General features: G+C 42.3%; 1 protein-coding gene across 2 annotated transcripts in view; it reads left to right on the plus strand.

Moving 5' to 3' along the window:
- The window catches only part of TMPRSS9 (transmembrane serine protease 9), a 239,511-nt gene that overhangs the window by 3,114 nt on the left and 216,051 nt on the right, over window positions 1–20,346 (plus strand). The window contains exon 1 of one of the 2 annotated variants that reach the window (XM_044305607.1): window positions 15,884–16,019. The exons of the other annotated variant lie outside the window; for it this stretch is intronic. The gene's annotated coding sequence lies outside the window, so the exon portion shown is untranslated. Of the gene's footprint in view, window positions 1–15,883; window positions 16,020–20,346 lie in introns of those variants that run through there. 2 annotated transcript variants of the gene reach the window in all.

Genomic DNA, 20,346 nt, shown 5'->3' on the forward strand with positions numbered 1-20,346 from the left:
GTGAAATATTTCAGGATTTTTTTTTTTGGTGGTGGGTATTTAACCGCCTCCGGACCGCCTAACGCAGGATTGCGTTCCGGAGGCGGCAGCTCTGCGCACAGTCACGCATATATACGCGTCATCTCGCGAGATGCGAGATTTCCTGTGAACGCGCGCACGTGTTCACAGGATCGGAAGGTAAGCGAGTGGATCTCCAGCCTGCCAGCGGCGATCGTTCGCTGGCAGGCTTGAGATGCGATTTTTTTTTTTAACCCCTAACAGGTATATTAGACGCTGTTTTGATAACAGCGTCTAATATACCTGCTACCTGGTCCTCTGGTGGTCCCTTTTGCTTGGATCGACCACCAGAGGACACAGGCAGCTCAGTAATAAGTAGCACCAAACACCACTACACTACACCCCCCCTTTCACTTATTAACCCCTTATTAACCCCTGATCACCCCATATAGACTCCCTGATCACCCCTCTGTCATTGATCACCCCCCTGTAAGGCTCCATTCAGACATCCGTATGATTTTTACGGATCCACAGATACATGGATCGGATCCGCAAAACACATACGGACGTCTGAATGGAGCCTTACAGGGGGGTGATCACCCATATAGACTCCCTGATCACCCCCCTGTCATTGATCACCCCCCCCTGTCATTGATCACCCCCCTGTAAGGCTCCATTCAGACGTCCGTATGTTTTTTACGGATCAACGGATACATGGATCGGATCCGCAAAACAAATACGGACGTCTGAATGGAGCCTTACAGGGGGGTGATCAATGACACCCCATATAGACTCCCTGATCACCCCCCTGTCATTGATCACCCCCCTGTAAGGCTCCATTCAGACGTCCGTATGATTTTTACGGATACATGGATCGGATCCGCAAAACACATACGGACGTCTAAATGGAGCCTTACAGGGGGGTGATCAATGATAGGGGGGTGATCACCCCATATAGACTCCCTGATCACCCCCCCTGTAAGGCTCCATTCAGACATTTTTTTGGCCCAAGTTAGCGGAAATTATTATTTTATTTTTTTCTTACAAAGTCTCATATTCCACTAACGTGTGTCCAAAAAATAAAATCTCACATGAACTCACCATACCCCTCACGGAATCCAAAATGCCAGGGCAGTATAAATACCCCACATGTGACCCCATTTCGGAAAGAAGACACCCCAAGGTATTCGCTGAGGGGCATATTGAGTCCATTGAAATTTTTGTCACAAGTTAGCGGAAAATGATGTTTTATTATTTTTTTTTTTTCTTACAAAGTCTCATATTCCACTAACTTGTGACAAAAAATAAAAAATTCTAGGAACTCGCCATGCCCCTCACGGAATACCTTGGGGTGTCTTCTTTCCAAAATGGGGTCACTTGTGGGGTAGTTATACTGCCCTGGCATTCTAGGGGCCCTAATGTGTGGTAAGTAGTTTGAAATCAAAATGCGTAAAAAATGACCTGTGAAATCCTAAAGGTGCTCTTTGGAATGTGTGCCCCTTTGCCCACCTAGGCGGCAAAAAAGTGTCACACATGTGGTATCGCCGTACTCAGAAGAAGTTGGGAAATGTGTTTTGGGGTGTCATTGTACATATACCCATGCTGGGTGAGATAAATATCTTGGTCAAATGCCAACTTTGTATAAAAAAAAATGGGAAAAGTTGTCTTTTGCCAAGATATTTCTCTCACCCAGCATGGGTATATGTAAAATGACACCCCAAAACACATTCCCCAACTTCTCCTGAGTACGGCGATACCAGATGTGACACTTTTTTGCAGCCTAGGTGGGCAAAGGGGCAAACATTCCAAAGAGCACCTTTAGGATTTCACCGGTCATTTTTTACACATTTTGATTTCAAATTACTTTTCACGCATATGGGCCCCTAAAATTCCAGGGCAGTATAACTACCCCACAAGTGACCCCATTTTGGAAAGAAGACACCCCAAGGTATTTCGTGATGGGCATAGTGAGTTCATGGAAGTTTTTATTTTTTGTCACAAGTTAGTGGAATATGAGACTTTGTAAGAAAAATAAATAAATAAATCATCATTTTCCGCTAACTTGTGACAAAAAATAAAAAGTTCTATGAACTCACTATGCCCATCAGCGAATACCTTAGGGTGTCTACTTTCCGAAATGGGGTCATTTGTGGGGTGTTTGTACTGTCTGGGCATTGTAGAACCTCAGGAAACATGACAGGTGCTCAGAAAGTCAGAGCTGCTTCAAAAAGCGGGAAATTCACATTTTTGTACCATAGTTTGTAAACGCTATAAAAATTTATATATGGATGTCGTTTTTTTTGCAAAATTTTACAACTGAAAGTGAAAAATGTCATTTTTTTTTGCAAAAAAATTGTTAAATTTCGATTAATAACAAAAAAAGTTAAAATGTCAGCAGCAATGAAATACCACCAAATGAAAGCTCTATTAGTGAGAAGAAAAGGAGGTAAAATTCATTTGGGTGGTAAGTTGCATGACCGAGCAATAAACGGTGAAAGTAGTGTAGTGCCGAAGTGTAAAAAGTGGCCTGGTCATTAAGGGTGTTTCAGCTAGGGGGGGTTGAAGTGGTTAAAATATGTGCAAAAATTGTTTATAATAAAAAGCAACAGTAACATTAAAGTAACAGGCCTTTTATAATGTTGCATTCTTTTTAACAAAAGACAATTGGGATAATATGCTTAGGTTGCAAAGAATTAGTAAATCACTAGTTATCAGGTGAAGAATACCACAGCACTCAGTCTTCCTCTAATCGTGCAGGTTTATTCAAAGAGATGCAACGTTTCGACTACCAACAGCCTTTGACAGTCGAAACATTGCATCTTTTTGGTGAATAAACCTCCATAATTAGAGGAAGTGGTATTCTTCACTTGATCATCTACCAGGAGCCCTCAGGCTAGGACCTGGCACTGCCACCTAATGTACTTACAGACTGCTGTTGAATGACCGTGCTTCTACACCTCCTTTTCTGTGTAAAATAGTTGAATGTATTGGATGTCTAACAGAGTTGCATTTGTGATGGAAATATTTAGATAAAAGTAACATAACTCATAAATTATAGTAACGTAGTTGAAAAGAAAGAAAATTGGATTATCCTTTCCCCGACTAAGCTGCAGTTAGAGCCTAGGCTGGGTTTCTTGCTTGGAAGTCACATAATATTAAAATGATAACTACTAGTTATGGTGAGGTTTCAGAAATATAAAAATGTATAAATGCTTTATTTTTATGTTGGGCTCTAAGACACATTGTTTCCAGCTACCAGTTAACTTTTCCCAGCCTGGTAGGGGTATAGCTGTTGGCACTTGCCTACTGACATCTATGTAGCCATGGAGATAGCAGCTACAACATAGACGATGTGCAGTAATGGCAAATAACTGGATATATAAAGAGGTAGTTTTATAAGTACTGTCTAAAAGAAAACCTGTCACAATTACAGCACAAGTTTTACAGTACAGGAGCAGAATATGAAATAAATTAAAGCTGAACTGTGATTGGTTGTTATCGGCAACAGAGACAATTTATCTTTTAGACCGGTTCACAAATCTATTCTAGTGTCTTTAAGCCCTGTTCACACGGTATCTTTTCACTTTTGGAATTTGGCACAGATTCTGCGGATTGTTATCAATGAGAGGCCCTGCTACCGTTCGTACGGCCAAGGTTTATAGCAGTGACCTGACATGGCCTCCAATTGAAATCAATGGGAGACAGATTCCATGCAACAGAATGTGTGCCAAATTTCCAATGTCAAGAGACGCATTGTAAATGGGCCCTTAATGTAAATGTAATAAACACCTCTAAAAACAATGTGCGTATGAATATACAGCCCAATTTGTCATACATGCTTAAGACCTCATCCACGCAACTTGTTAGCATGGTGGCTCCTGCCCTCCACTCCTCCAGGTGGCCATGGGTGCTGCCTTACTCACCCTTCCTACTCTGCCCGGCACCCTGGACTTGGTGTCCCTCCTTTTCTTCATCTACAGCAGGCCACCAGAGTCTTGTGCCTCAGCTACAGTCCACAGCCTGCCATGCCTTGTTTTTCCTGCCTGTAGGCTGGGCAAGCGGCTTGGCTCTTAAGGGGGTTCTGCTCGCACATCTCAATTCTTCACCAGTCTGGCTGCTGTCTCCAAGTATATAGATGCCTGAGCTTAGATTCCTAACTTTCTAGTTTACCACTGTAGGTGTGCTGTTCTGATTATCTGTCTGTGTATCATACCTCTGCCTGTTAACCGATTCTGATACTCTGCTGCCCGCCCTGACCTTAGCCTGTCTACTGTACTAATCCTTTGCTGCCTGCAATGAATGACCTTGAATTATTTTCATAAAATCGCACAAACACTGCCTGTCCTGACCTATGCCTCTTTACTAACCATGAGTATTGCCTGATCCCTTAGTGCTTTGTATCGGTGTCTCTGACCCCGGGGGGCAGCTCCCAACTATACCAGGACTATTCTAAGAGGTAGCAGCCTGATGGCTCCCCAGGAGAGTAGACAAAATTCCTGTATAGGGATTAAAGGGTGAAAACAAGGAGAATGCCAGAATAACACAGAACTAGACCAAAGTCAAACCGATTAGTTAGTACAGTGGGTCCACACCCAAAATTGTTCTACCTGAAGTATTTTAAGAACTTGCTCAGCAGCGTGAATGCCAGGAGCAAATGCTGTCTTATTTACACAATGTATCTGCCTGCCTTAAAGCTGACAGCTGCCCCAACCACCAGCAGCAGCAACAGCACCCTTTCTTTGTTTGAATATATTAATGTGAAAATTTTTGACAAAGGGCCAGTATAGCCGGAAATGTGTCAAATGTTTTACCTGCTTCTATCCTGCAAATAAAGAACCTGGTTTTTAAGAAGTCACCAATGCTGGATTCTCTTTTTTACTAATACAAACTAGTGGTTTTACCATTGCTGTTGTTTGTTCAAAGACTTCTTGATCTATGGCCTTGACAAATCTTCCCTTGAGTTCCAACCCTACGTAAAGTGGAGGCATCAGAATTTATTTATTTTATGCACTTACATAGTGCTGCTATATTCCGCAGCGCTTTACAGACATTAGCATTAAGCTATCTCCAATTGGGCTCACAATCTAAGTTCCCTAACAGTATGTTTTTGGAGTGTGGGAGGAAACGAGTACCTGGAAGAAATCCACGCAAACACTGGGAGAACATACAAACCACATGCAGATGTTGTCCATGGTTGGACCTAGGACCCTAGTGCTGCAAGAATGTGATGTGCATCTATAAGCAAATTAGCTACTACTAAGATTTGTATTTGTGTTGTCAAAATCCAGTCCTAGTGTTCAGATATGAATTGGAAGAAGCATTCATGTCTCCTGCATACATTATGAAGATGGTCTATTTCCTCGAAGATAAAAAAACAAAAACATTGCAGTGGGCGATTTTATAAATTTCCACAAATGTGATATGACCAACAAAACTGTTGGCAAGCTTTAGACTGTCTGGATTCATAATGTGCTGAATGGTATTGCGAGACTACACTCTATATGCTATACATTTATTTTGTCCAAGACTGTATAGGATTCTGGAAGCAAGGTTTGGACATGGTGAAGTGAGACTGTTTTTGTTTGAGCTCAGGGTCAGCAGCTCTCTAACTGGGACTTAATGAAATTATCCTTGTTTTTAAACTATGCCAAAAGGGAAGAAAGCTTAGCCTAAACTTTCAGCCACTACCTTCGGTGGCTACTTTGCTCATTCTCTCATTCTTCTGTAGGAGAAATTTCACCCTCCACGCTGCTCACAATGTTGCTAGCAGCTACCAACAGGGCAACCATGTGGCCATCTTTGAGCCATGCCATTCCTAGTCAGTTCTGTATATGCAATGTACATGTTGCAGGACATAACTGCATTCACCCCTTCAAGTGGATCTTCTTAATCGACCGGCCATCTTTATGGCCTGGAGCCATTGGCTTTTAAGAACATGCTACAGGCCTTACATACTTGGGCCGATCTCAAGGCCCAGATTGTAGGCCTCAAGCAGGGATGCTCAACCTGCGGCCCTCCAGCTGTTGTAAAACTACAACTCCCATCATGCCCTGCTGTAGGCTGATAGCTGTAGTTTGTAGGCATGCTGGGAGTTGTAGTTTTGCAACAGCTGGAGGGCTGCAGGTAGGGTATCCCTGGCCTAGAGGAACACCATGCTAAGGACAAAAATGACCTTAAGCAGACAACTGCTAATGTCTCTTCCACATTAAGTCAATGCCAGAAGAGAGGCCTTGAATAGGACCTGAACATCTCCAACCTTTCCACTATGGTGAACTCACGCATAGGATAGTCATGTCCCTCCATATAAATTACATTAAGAATAAGTGATGTCATAACAACATGAAAATCAGAGGCCTACTTGAATCAGTTGGTAACGACAGCCTGTCTGCAGTGATCACTGCCATATTCAATCGCCTACTTAATCATCCAGAAGAATCCTGATTAGAGTTAAACAGGACACATTGGGTTGCAAACCAAAGGTCCCTACACTAAATCGCTCTTGAGACGTCCTCTGCAGGGTTCATTTCAGCATGGTAGACAAGTCCATCTTTCACTATGGCATTCCAATCACCCTACTGCCTTTCACACAGTACCCTTAACACATAGAGATGAATGGGACATCTTGATAAAAATCCAAAAGGTTGGGACCTCCCTTCCATATATTCATCCGTACAGTAGGCAGGAAATTCATAGTCCACTCGCCAGAAAATCTTAAAAAGTCCTTTCCCTTCCTGGGCAGATTGGACTGTTCTTGATCTACTGCTGCATCAGCAGTTCCAAGGCAGAGACACTAATTCCTGTCTAGATTGCTTGAATATACCACTTTGCTCCAGGCTCCTGCCATGACGGCTGGCCCTTCTCCAGGACTGCCCGATCTTTCTCCAATTCATGAATGCTGTTTCTCCTCCACAGGACCCTGATGTTCTCTCTGAAGAGACTACAAATGCTACTTATTGTGTTGGAATATGTATAATTAGTTGTTCATTTGGTATGGGTCTTGTGTCCTTGTCCAGTAACACCCTGAATATATGCTGGTCTGTGCTAGCTGGGGATGTAGAGAACCTGTCTTGTCAAGACTGGTGGGTTTATGTTTCAAGTTATGTTTTAATTACCATTCCCTGAATTAATCTGTCTTTTGGTCTCATCTTGGGCTTGCTGAATCTAACTGGACATTTTCTGACATGTAGATATGTTCTCGTTTTAATTTTTGGGATTTGTCATCTCACTTTAATAATATTTCAGGCCTCCTTTCTGACTTTACAGCATGATTTGCTTCCTTCCCTGGGGGAATTCGTTCCCTCTTGTGATATTGTTGATCCTATTTTACTGTTTGCCCCTTTGCAGACCCCTTCTGCCTACATCATGGCCATACAGAATGTCTATTCTTGGTTGCAGCTTTTCTTTACAGGTCCTGTTTATATTTACCCCACAGATCAGGATTGGGCTAGGAGTGTGGGGACAACCCTTGAGTAGGCCCCTGTTGTACTGTTCCCCTTTGATTTCACATAACCCTTCCTCAAATCTGTTGTCAGTCCCTTCTGAGCATCCTTAAAGCACCCTTTTCTCCTCTTCCCCCATCCCCCCTCCCACATTGGTAGGTCTTGAACTCGATGAACACTCAAGGCCTCAATATTTCTCAAAAATGGTCCTCCATGCTTCACCACTCTGGAAAAAAAAGATCTTTGATTGCCTTCCTCCAGGAGACCCATTTCCAAACCAGATCAAGCTCCAAACCTGTCCAATAGGAGGTTCTCAGACATATACCACAGTTGTTCCCATGACTCTGGAAGAACCAAGGGGTTGATTTAAGTTTTGATCCTAATTTCACACAGTGCCCACTGGACTTATGTAGAGTACCATATCCTGCCCTCCTACATCCTAAATTTTCTCTCCAGAAATTCAAGCTTCTCAAATACCCATCAACCAACACTATGCATTCTTTTCTTGTTTACATATAATTGGAGACAGATGCAGTCTCACCGGAATGTCACCATGCGAAGAGATGTCTCTCATTCTCCCAGGGGGTCTTTGGCCCTCCGGCAGAACATCCCTCACCCTCGCTGGCCACGAGGGGTGGGGTATCTCCTCCGGAGGGCGGCGCTAGTAAAGGTTTGCGCTTTACACGCGCGTGTCACTCTGTGGGAACCATTCCGGATCTTGGTGCTGCTGTGAGACTGAACGCTGCCATTCCCAGTGCTGACGCTGGTCAGGGGTCCCGGGATGCCGGAACCCCTAGCGTCAGCTGTTGCCAGTGAACCTCTGTTTTCATGTCTCCTGACATAGACATGTGGTGGGAGGTTCCTACCTCTGCACACTCTCAGCCCTCACCTGGGCTTCCCTTGTCTGAGGGAAATTGGGTGTGACCTCAGCAGTGTCAGGTGATCTGTGGAGGGATATTTAAGCCTGGTCTTTTCCCCCACTCACTGCTGATTATTCAGTTACTTCCTTGGCTCTGGATCTAATGCTATCTGGTGAGTGGTTTCTCTGGTTATTGACTCTGGCTTTGGTTTTGGTTGTCTTCTGTCTTGGCTTACGTTTACTGACCATTCTCGTGTTTCCCTATTCTCCTATGCATAGTGTCACGGTATTTACTTAGGTTTTTTTTTGCCCAACTGCAGTAGTTGTGCCCAGCCACCAGCCACCCTGCTACTGACACCTGGAAAGAGCTCTGCCAAAGTTCCCATTCCTGCTGGAGGCGGGTGAAGAGCACCCTGGTCCTAAATGGTGTTCAGAGTGTGACAGCTTGCATAAAGTGTGTCTGGTACGTCGCGTTTGCTGGCTGTCAGTTTGGGTTTATCATTTCATTAGCATTACAGGTATCGAACTAGTGTGAAGTACAACTGCCTTAGTTGCACATAGCAACCAATCAGATTTCACCTTTCATTTTCCAAAGGAGCTGTCAAAAATGACCCCAATTGTGTGTTTTCTCTCTCTTATTAGCTCACTGTAAATTGTTGTTTCTGCGCTCTACTTGCATTGATCCCATCAAATTTTCAGATCATTCCCTTATTTCCATATCTTTTGCTCTCCTCTCAACCCCATTTCCGGAACTGGTGTTTCAAGGACAACCTGCTACAGAACCCCTCCATGGTGGCATCCACTCCTGATATGTCACCCACAATTTTCTGGGAAGCTCATAAGGGTTTTGTTTAGAGCATGTTTATTAAAATAGGCTCTGGGCTGAACAAAGAGAGAAGCACCAAGTTACAGTCCTGATCTCCTGGATTGGAAAGAATTCACATGTGCTCCTTGGCCATTGGAGTGAAGGACGAACTCCATTTGCTGAGAGAAAAACTACCGGTATATCCTTGTCTCTCTCACAAGTCAAAGCTTCCTGGCTAAGTGTTATTGTCACTTATTTGAATTTGTGAAAAAACCCAGTGAATCCCTGGCAAGGGCTTCACTGCATTTAAGGAGACATCTTGTTTATCCCACATATTAATTTGCTAGCAGAACCCAGACTCACAGCAGATTGTGGACAGATTCTACTCATACTATTTATATTTGTATTTTCTCATTACTTCAGGTTCTTCACATACAGACGTGGACAAAATTGTTGGTACCCTTTGGTCAATGAAAGAAAAAGTCACAATGGTCACAGAAATAACTTTAATCTGACAAAAGTAATAATAAATTAAAATTCTATAAATGTTAACCAATGAAAGTCAGACATTGTTTTTCAACCATGCTTCAACAGAATTATGTAAAAAAATAAACTCATGAAACAGGCATGGACAAAAATGATGGTACCCCTAACTTAATATTTTGTTGCGCAACCTTTTGAGGCAATCACTGCAATCAAACGCTTCCTGTAACTGTCAATGAGACATCTGCACCTCTCAGCAGGTATTTTGGCCCACTCCTCATGAGCAAACTGCTCCAGTTGTGTCCGGTTTGAAGGGTGCCTTTTCCAGACTGCATGTTTCAGCTCCTTCCAAAGATGCTCAATAGGATTGAGGTCAGGGCTCATAGAAGGCCACTTTAGAATAGTCCAATTTTTTCCTCTTAGCCATTCTTGGGTGTTTTTAGCGGTGTGTTTTGGGTCATTGTCCTGTTGCAAGACCCATGACCTGCGACTGAGACCAAGCTTTCTGACACTGGCTAGTACATTTCTCTCTAGAATTCCTTGATAGTCTTGAGATTTCATTGTACCCTGCACAGATTCAAGACACCCTGTGCCAGACGCAGCAAAGCAGCCCCAGAACATAACAGAGCCTCCTCCATGTTTCACAGTAGGGACAGTGTTCTTTTCTTGATATGCTTCATTTTTTCGTCTGTGAACATACAGCTGATGTGCCTTGGCAAAAACTTCGATTTTTGTCTCATCTGTCCACAGGACATTCTCCCAGAAGCTTTGTGGCTTGTCAACATGTAGTTTGGCATATTCCAGTCTTGCTTTTTTATGATTCGTTTTCAACAATGGTGTCCTCCTTGGTCGTCTCCCATGTAGTCCACTTTGGCTCAAACAACGACGGATGGTGCGATCTGACACTGATGTTCCTTGAGCATGAAGTTCACCTTGAATCTCTTTAGAAGTCTTTCTAGGCTCTTTTGTTACCATTCGGATTATCCGTCTCTTAGATTTGTCATCAATTTTCCTCCTGCGGCCACGTCCAGGGAGGTTGGCTACAGTCCCATGGATCTTAAACTTATGAATAATATGTGCAACTGTACTCACAGGAACATCTAGTTGCTTGGAGATGGTCTTATAGCCTTTACCTTTAACATGCTTGTCTATAATTTTCTTTCTGATCTCTTGAGACAGCTCTTTCCTTTGCTTCCTCTGGTCCATGTCGAGTGTGGTACACACCATATCACCAAACAACACAGTGATTACCTGGAGCCATATATATAGGCCCAATGGCTGATTACAAGGTTGTAGACACCTGTGATGCTAATTAGTGGACACACCTTGAATTAACATGTCCCTTTGGTCACATTATGTTCTGTGTTTTCTAGGGGTACCATCATTTTTGTCCATGCCTGTTTCATGAGTTTATTTTTTTACATAATTCTGTTGAAGCATGGTTGAAAAACAATGTCTGACTTTCATTGGTTAACATTTATAGAATTTTAATTTATTATTACTTTTGTCAGATTAAAGTTATTTCTGTGACCATTGTGACTTTTTCTTTCATTGACCAAAGGGTACCAACAATTTTGTCCACGTCTGTAAATCTTCACATGTTCTATCCTTTGTAGATGACTACGTACATTGCTTTCGTCCCCTGTAGCTTCCAGAGGACGTTTAGAAAATCCTACCTCTGACACAGGCCTTAAAATTGCCTTTAAAGAGTTACAGTTTAGTGAGGTCCCAGGGCCCAGTTGGCCTTTCGCTTCTCAGTAATTTTTTAATAGATTGCAACTCTGTTATCAGGTTATTTTTTTCCACCTGATTCTCCTAGAGCCCACATCTCTGTAATTCCCAAAGAGGACAAGGACCTAAGCACTAGTTAAAGTTCTTCTTGCCTCACTCTTGTGTAGCAGTACATTATCCACAAGGACAAAGTCCATTTTATACACTGCAGAAAAGCCAGGGAGAATACAACAAGGGTATTTAATATCTGTCATCACATATCTTTTACTTCCACCCCAGCCATGTTTCTTTCCACTGACACTGAAAAGTCATTCAATGAGGTCAAGTGGGACTTATTGTCCTGTATTTTCCATCACGTTGGCCTAGGTCACAACATACTCATCTGGATAAGCTCCTTATATTCCCATCCTCTGCTGTCATAATTGTCAATGGTGTTTTTTATTTAATTATAACCAATGATACTCGCCAGGGATGCCCCTCCACTGGTTTATATCCTCTCCTTCATTCATTTATGTTATAATCCAGCTATTTCAGAGACTATTAGTCATCTAGAAAATCTGCTGCTTTTCCTTTGCTAAGCACGTTGCTTCCCTCCACAAGATACACATGCAGATCACCACTAAGTGTGAAGCTGTACTTGTCAGGCCACACCGATTATATGCTATTTGTTTCTAATAGCATGCACAGGTGTAGCCTGACAATTACTTCTGCCGGGCTGCATGGCCTACGGGCAGCCTTACGTTGCTTTCCACATCACATCATTAGTTGATTGGCATCCACATGTTGACATGAAAACATTGGTTCAAATGGAGTCCTTGCCCTTATAAATTCCTCTAACATCTTCCTCCTGGTTACAGTTTCTACCAGAATAGTTTAAGGCTCATCCTGCCATTTCCACTGCACCTAAAGGGGTTATGCCATGATTGATGTAAAAAAAAATCAAACATTATATAGTACATGGCAATCTCTTGCTAGAAAGCTAGAACCAGCCCTGTACCTCACATGTAACCAAAGATACCCCCATTCATTGCTCCAATTCAGCTAGATTTATTTCAGGCTTGTAGTTTAGGGAACGTGTCCATTCTGCTGCAGCTGTCGCCAGTAACTGCCACTGCTTCTAATAGAAGATATAGTTTGTAACAATTGAACATTATAACTGAGCCTGTGCAACCACCTCAGAAAGGTGGACACGAAAAGAAAAAACAGGTGGTGCCATTGGTATCTAGTGAGCCATTGCCAAGCTTCAAATTTCCTTTAGAATAACACAACTTACATTAAATTCCTTAAAATATATCACTGATCCTTGCCCTTTTTGGCTTTTTGGAGTTCTAGTTATTGTAAAAAAAGAGAGATAAATCTATTATTCCCTTGTAAGACCACCTCTTTGGTATGGGATTCGGGCTTGGGCTTCACATTGTAAAAAGCCTATAGGATAGTTGGAAAGGTTTCAAAGGTGCGCGACTAGATCATTAAAAGAGGTGGGACAGAAGGACTCTTATAAGCCACTTTCACACAGTCTGTATTTGATCAGTATTTTGCATAAGTATTTATAAGCCAAAACCATAAATGGAACTTTGATTGTTCTTGTTGCCAATCCTAACTCACAAAGAAACAAATTTATAGGAGAATTAACTAACATATTTACAACATCAGGCAAAGCTGTGAGGGCCACCTGCTATCTAGACATTATAAGAAACATCAAGTCGGTCAGTTCTCAGGGATGAGTGTATGTGTCACTGAGAGAATTAGACCTGACTGGTGGGCAGGTGACTATATAGGAAGAATGTCTAGGGCAGAAAGCCGCTGGTTATTTGATTTAAACCCCTTCGTACCAAAGGGATTGAACTTAGAAACTGAGCTGTTTACATTCTGATAGCATTAATGGCTGAACTACAAGTCTGGTGTTTTACACCAGTCCTGAAAATCTCCTACACTGATGCACCTGATTTATGACGAGGTGCAGGCCTCCTCAAGTGTTAGGTGCATCATCCAGCAGGATATGCTCTAGAATAGAATCTATGGCAGCTCAGAGCTGCCGTAGATTTCGGTCTTCATTTGTGGTTGAAATCGGGCACAAATGAAGGTAAATGTGGTGAGAGATAGGACAGCTATTCTCCACTCCCTGCGCTATCAATCTGCAGATGCAGGTTGGGTTGGGGGCAGTTTAACCCTGCTAAGACTGGGTTCACATCACATTTTTTCCATTCGTTTAACGTTTATAAAAAATGTATAAGTTACATGGATGGCTCAGACTGATGCCATACAATGGCATTCGTTCTCCATAGAGTTCTCTTGTAAAAAAGTAAAAAATAAAAGTATACTTTTCTTATACCATTGTAAAAAAAAAAAAATCTATCCTTTTTTTTTTTTTTGACCGGACTGTGCAGTATACAAGATTGTGATGTGCTGCATTTTTGTATCCTTGTTTTTCTAATGTATACGTCAAATGGAGGCATAAAACGTGGTGTGAACCCAGCCTTATACAAGCTATTTCGGCACGCTATTGTTTCAATTTACAACATTGTATTTAGAGCTTTACAAGCACAGCTATTAGGGATTTATGTTATTTCAGAGACTCCCTGTGTACTTTGACGCTTTTAGGCCTAGTTCACACTTCAATGATTTGGTCAGTGAGTCCATCAGTGATTGTGAGCCAAAAACAGGCGCGGGTCAAATCTTGCAAATCTTTCCATTATATCTTATCTCTCTGTAGCCTCCACTCCTGGTTTTGGCTCACAGTCACTGATGGAAATCACTGACTAAATCACTTAAATGTGAACTAGACCTTAATTGTTTTTATCATGATTTGTCCAATAAAGCTTTAACGTGTAACTGTCATTTCAGTTTATTTTTATTAGGGAAAGATTTTTCTTTATAAGGCACATTTACACGGGCAGATGAGCAGAAAATTGTCGGAAAGGAAGCGTCCTTCCTGATAGTGGGCTGCTCGTTAAGGCCTCATGCACACGACCGTATGTATTTTGCGGTCCGCAAAAAACGGATCCATAAAAAATACGGATGATGTCCGTGTGCATTCCGTATTTTGCGGAACGGAACAGCTGGCCCCTAATAGAACAGTCCTATCCTTGTCTGTAATGTGGACAATAATAGCACATGTTCTACTTTTTTTTTTTTATTCTGTTTATTTATCAAACAGATTACACAGAATAAAAGCTGTTGACATTTCGCAACATGCAAAATCTTAATAAAACATATGTGGCATGTTAGTACAAATGATATCGAAGCCTGATACAAACATCTTGATACATTTTTTATTTTATCCCCAACCCTTCCCCCCCCCCCCCCCCCCATTATCCCCAAACTCCCTTAACCCAAAAGGTGATTCTGACCGCCCGTATTATGATTTAAGATTTAAGGAACATACTGTGAAGACGTGTCAATAAGGTTTTGAAAATAATCTCTAATAAACTATCTAGACGCTTTTTTTTTTTTTATTAATTCCCCCTAAACTGCTAACCTTCCCAAGTTGCCACTTAATTGGGAAACAAGGTACCATTTCGTTTGCTTCCTGTATTTCTTTATCGGATAGCGCGTCTGAAATGAATTTCTTCAATTATTTCATGAACCTGCCTACTGTCTTTTCCTTATGTCTTTCTATCTCCAATCTTTCCAAATAAAGTATATGCTTCATCGTACCCATGACCTCTTTCCATTCAGGGGCCTCTGGTTGCAGCCATCTTCTCAAGATTGATTTTTTTAACAGACATGAGTAATATTGGTATACTTTCCTCTGCTACCCCCTGGCCTTGCTCATCAGATTGATCCCTCGGGATGTACTGAAAAATACTGTTGAGGGTTAGACTTTACCTCTATCCCCCATACCCTCCGGATATAATCCACTGTTCGGGACCATAGTGGTTGCAATTCTGGGCAAGTCAATAAACTATGCAAAAGACCTGCCTTTGGCAAAGTACATTTAGGACAGTGTCTCAGGTAGTGGGCTGGGGCTTCTCTGTAAGACAAGTCAAATGCATAAGTTGCCCTATGCAGTATATGCAGTTGTGTTTCTCGCCATTGCTCATTTAGGATTGTTTTCCTGATAAATTTGAAACCCTCCCTCATCTTTTTAGATACGCTTTGATCCGCCAGCTCCCTCTCCCAGGTATGGAAGGCTCTATCTACCAGACCCATCATTTGTGTACTACAAATTTTGTAATATATTGCCGACAGAGAAAGCATGGATGCCTCCTTGCCTAAAAGCGTGCTTAACCATAACATTCTGTGAGCTTCACCCAACTTCTCTGACTGCAATCTGCAGTAAGATTTTATCTGTTGATAAGGGAGGAAATGCGGAGCTGACAGTTGGTATTTCGTTTTAAAATCTTCCCAGGGAATCAGGGCCTGACCAGAGGTGTCCAACATATGATGCAACTTGGAAAGATGGCAAAGACCACAGTGGCATCTGCGGTGACACATAGAATGGAAGCCTATAAATCTTCCTAATGGCTTTCCATGACATAATTGTATCTTTCAGGACTACATTTTGTTTGATCTGGATGGAAGGTCACGTAATTTTGTGTGTAGCAACGCCGCCAGATGCCACGGATGGGCGAATTCTTGTTCCAGGGAAGTAGCTGAGAAAAAGGAGGTGCCCCATACCCAATCCCTAATGTGCCGAAACAGAGCCGCCAAGTTATAGTGCCTGACATTTGGCTACTGGAGGCCACCTTCCCATTTTAGCATAGTAAGTTTCTCATAAACTATACGTGGTCTTTTGTGCTTCCACAGAAAGGCAGTAAATGCCAATTGGAGTTTTCTGACGTCATTGTGTTGTAGTAATAGAGGGATTGTCTGCAAAGGATATAGGAGCCTAGAGAAGCAAGACATTTTAATCAGATGAGCTCTTTGACTTAATGAGAGAGGAAGATCTTTCCATTTAATCAAGTTCTGTATTATCTTTTGAATCAGGGGAGGATAGTTCAGAGAATATAATGTTTTTGAGGAGTGCCCAATCTTTATCTCTAAATATTTCATATAATCTTTTCGGACCTCTACATTGTTATATTGCCGCGTGTCATTTTTCCTGTGATTGAGAAAAGGATTTGGCTTTTTGAAACATTTATTTTATAGCCCGTCGCCGAACCGTAATAAATTAGGGCATCTAATATCGCTTTGAGGTGCTAATCCAGAGAATCTATGTAAAGAAAAAGATCGTCAGCAAAACATGCTAATTTGATCTCTGTCTGTCCTACTTTAATTCCTTTAAACAAGTCGGACTGTTTTAGACATAAAGCAAGTGGTTCCAAAGCTATGTTGAACAATATCGGGGATAAAGGACACCCCTGTCTAGTTCCTTTCTCTAGTGTTATTTTATTGGACAGGAAGCCTGGCATGTATATTTTCGCTTGGGGCTGTGAGTACAGTGCTGTTAAACAGTTGCAAAATTCTCCCGTGAAGCCTATGGTGTCAAGAACCAAGTCAAGCCATTTCCAACTTACATTGTCAAAGGCTTTCTCGGCATCCACAGCCAGCAAGGCCGGATTACCCTCGTGTTGTCTCCCTCCCAGCCCATCCTGTACCGTAAGGACTTTCCTTATGTTAGTTACCACTGATCTACCTTTCAAGAAACCTACCTGGTGGTCTCCGATTATAGACGGTAACAGGCTAGTCGATTGGCTAATATTTTTGAAAGGAGCTTGACGTCTTGATTGATAAGTGATATGGGCCTGTAAGATCCTGGCTGAGTCAGGTCTTTATCAGGTTTGGGAAGCATCTTTATATAAGCCAACTGGCCTGATAATGGCAAGCTACCCCCTTTCATGATAGAATTATATAAGGGGGTGAGAGTGGGTACTAATTCCCCCAATAATACTTTATAAAATTCCACCGGGAAACCGTCAGGTCCCGGAACCTTACCATTTGAAAGGGATTTTATAGTCGTCTTTAGTTCATCTTCCGTAATCTCTCTCTTCATAGCGGCACATGCCTCTTCTGACATTGAGGGTAAGTTTATTTTATTTCGAAGGTCAATGGCCCTTTCCCTCTCAAAGGGATCCTGGGTGTAAAGGGATTAAAAACATTTACCCAATACTCCCACAATATCCTCTGGTTTGGTTTGAGATTTCCCTTCTTATCTTTCAGGGGGTGATAATGGGCTTGCCTAATGTACGGTTTGGTAAGATTAGATAATAACTTTCCTGCCTTATTACCATGTTGAAATAATTCTGCCTTCTTGCGTTCCCCATACCATTTGGTTACCTGTTCTAAGTTATAGTCGAAAGTGTGTTTAGCCGTTACCCACTGTATTTTATTGGACTCCATTGGGTGGTTCAGAAAGGTTGTGTATGATTCCTTGAGTTTCTGTCACGGACGGTGTACAGGAAACAAGACAATATAACATGCATATAATGTCACGGACGGTGTACAGGAAACAAGACAATGCAACATGCATATATGACTCACTGGATCCAAAGCTAAGGAACCAAAAGGGAGACCCCTGCACAAGACCTGGCACTTTCCCTGGCTGCTCAGCCTATGCAAAAATCCCAAAGGTGGATGGTTGCATATCCACGTACCTCGACTATATAACACCTGAACACCCTACAATAGTGAGGGGACACGACCACCGGCTCCCTACACCAGACACGGAGGGAGTCAGGGTCACCTGGGATCCAGCAAACAGAAAATAACAGATAAATGTACAGCACTTAACTTAGTAGCAGACTGGGAAATAGGATCAGCATGCACACACACTCCAGGAAGAAGTATAAGCCACCCAGTAATGCATTATGGGGAGGAATTTAAAGGGAAGCAATCAGTCCAACTACATGACAGCTGAGAGAGGCTAACGAGATGAGGAACTGAACACCACAACAAAGAAAACTCAAGGAGGAGGTTCTGAAAGGCTTCTGTCAGAGCTTCTCAGCTGTCTGGTTGTGACAGTTTCCTAGTGGCTTCATCAAATTTTCCCCTAGCTTATTTTTTTTTCGTTATAGTGTAAGCCATTATACGACCCCTTAAAACAGCTTTTGCCGTATCCCAAAAGAGGGCGTAGTTTAAAGTATGCCCTTTGTTATCTTGAGAAAATTCTCACCACCAGCCTCTAAGTCTGTCAGCAAGATCTTTGTCAGATAGAAGGTGTTGGGGGAGTCTCCATATAAAATCTGACCCATGGGGTACATCATCAATTATCTGCATTATTACTGGGGCATGGTCTGATATAATAATGTCGGATATCTTGACAGATTTCGTTTTAAGCAGAATGTTTGGGGAGGCTAAAAAACAATCTAATCTTGACCAGGACATCTGAGAATGTGAAAAATGTGTAAACTCTCTTTCCATTGGGTGATGGTGTCTCCACACATCCACCAATCCTGTGGCCTGAAGTAGTGGAGAAAGAGTGTATACACCCCTATTGTTGGGTCTCTTCTGTATATTACTTTGGCGTCTGTCTTCTATCTTATCATGTGAAATCCCCTGCTATCACCAGATGGCCTCTGCCCTCTTGCAGGATATTAACTTCCAGTGTCTTATAGAAGTTTTGTTGGGATTTGGGGGCATACACGTTATAAATTGTGATAAGCCCTGTTGGTGATTCCAATACTAATTTTAGTAGTCTACCTCGACTGAAGTAACGGTCGTTACATTATATTGTAAGCGTTTGTGCAAAAGGATAATAACACCTGCCTTTCTCCCCAAAGATGGGGAACCTACTACCTGACCCACCCATGATTTTCGAAGTCTCCAGAAATCTGGTTCCTCTAGATGTGTCTCCTGCAGCAAGGCCAGATCGGCATCCAATTTCTTAAGGTGCCTTAAAATAGTGGTGCGTTTAGATTGGGATCTCAGTCCCTTCACATTCCAGGTCACTATATGCATGATGTTAAGAGTGAAGTGGTAACTACAGTCGTGGCCAAAAGTTTTGAGAATTACATAAATATTGGAAATGGGAAAAGTTGCTGCTTAAGTTTTTATAATAGCAATTTGCATATAATGTTATGAAGAGTGATCAGATGAATTGCATAGTCCTTCTTTGCCATGAAAATTAACTTAATCCCCAAAAAAACTTTACACTGCATTTCATTTCTGTCATTAAAGGATCTGCTGAGATCATTTCAGTAATCGTCTTGTTAACTCAGGTGAGAATATTGACGAGCACAAGGCTGGAGATCATTACTTCAGGCTGATTGGGTTAAAATGGCAGACTTGACCTGTTAAAAGGAGGGTGATGCTTGAAATCATTGTTCTTCCATTGTTAACCACGGTGACCTGCAAAGAAACGCATGCAGCCATCATTGCGTTGCATAAAAATGGCTTCACAGGCAAGGATATTGTGGCTACTAAGATTGCACCTCAATCAACAATTTATAGGATAATCAAGAACTTCAAGGAAAGAGGTTCAATTCTTGTTAAGAAGGCTTCAGGGCGTCCAAGAAAGTCCAGCAAGCGCCAGGATCGTCTCCTAAAGAGGATTCAGCTGCGGGATCGGAGTGCCACCAGTGCAGAGCTTGCTCAGGAATGGGAGCAGGCAGGTGTGAGTGCATCTGCACGCACAGTGAGGCGAAGACTTTTGGAAGATAGCCTGGTGTCAAGAAGGGCAGCAAAGAAGCCACTTCTCTCCAAAAAAACATCAGGGACAAATTGATCTTCTGCAGAAAATATGGTGAATGGACTGCTGAGGACTGGGGCAAAGTCATAGCCTCTTTCCGATTGTTTGGGGCATCAGGAAAAAGGCTTGTCCGGAGAAGAAAAGGTGAGCGCTACCATCAGTCCTGTGTCATGCCAAAAGTGAAGCATCCTGAGACCATTCATGTGTGGGGTTGCTTCTCATCCAAGGGAGTGGGCTCACTAACAATTTTGCCCAAAAACACAGCCATGAATATAGAATTGGTACCAAAACACCCTCCAACAGCAACTTCTTCCAACAATCCAACAACAGTTTGGTGAAGAACAATGCATTTTCCAGCACGATGGAGCACCGTGCCATAAGGCAAAAGTGATAACGAAGTGGCTCAGGGACCAAAATGTTGACATTTTGGGTCCATGGCCTGGAAACTCCCCAGATCTTTTTA

The sequence above is a fragment of the Bufo gargarizans genome, chromosome 1 (assembly GCF_014858855.1).
Source record: "Bufo gargarizans isolate SCDJY-AF-19 chromosome 1, ASM1485885v1, whole genome shotgun sequence".
NCBI lineage: Eukaryota > Metazoa > Chordata > Amphibia > Anura > Bufonidae > Bufo > Bufo gargarizans.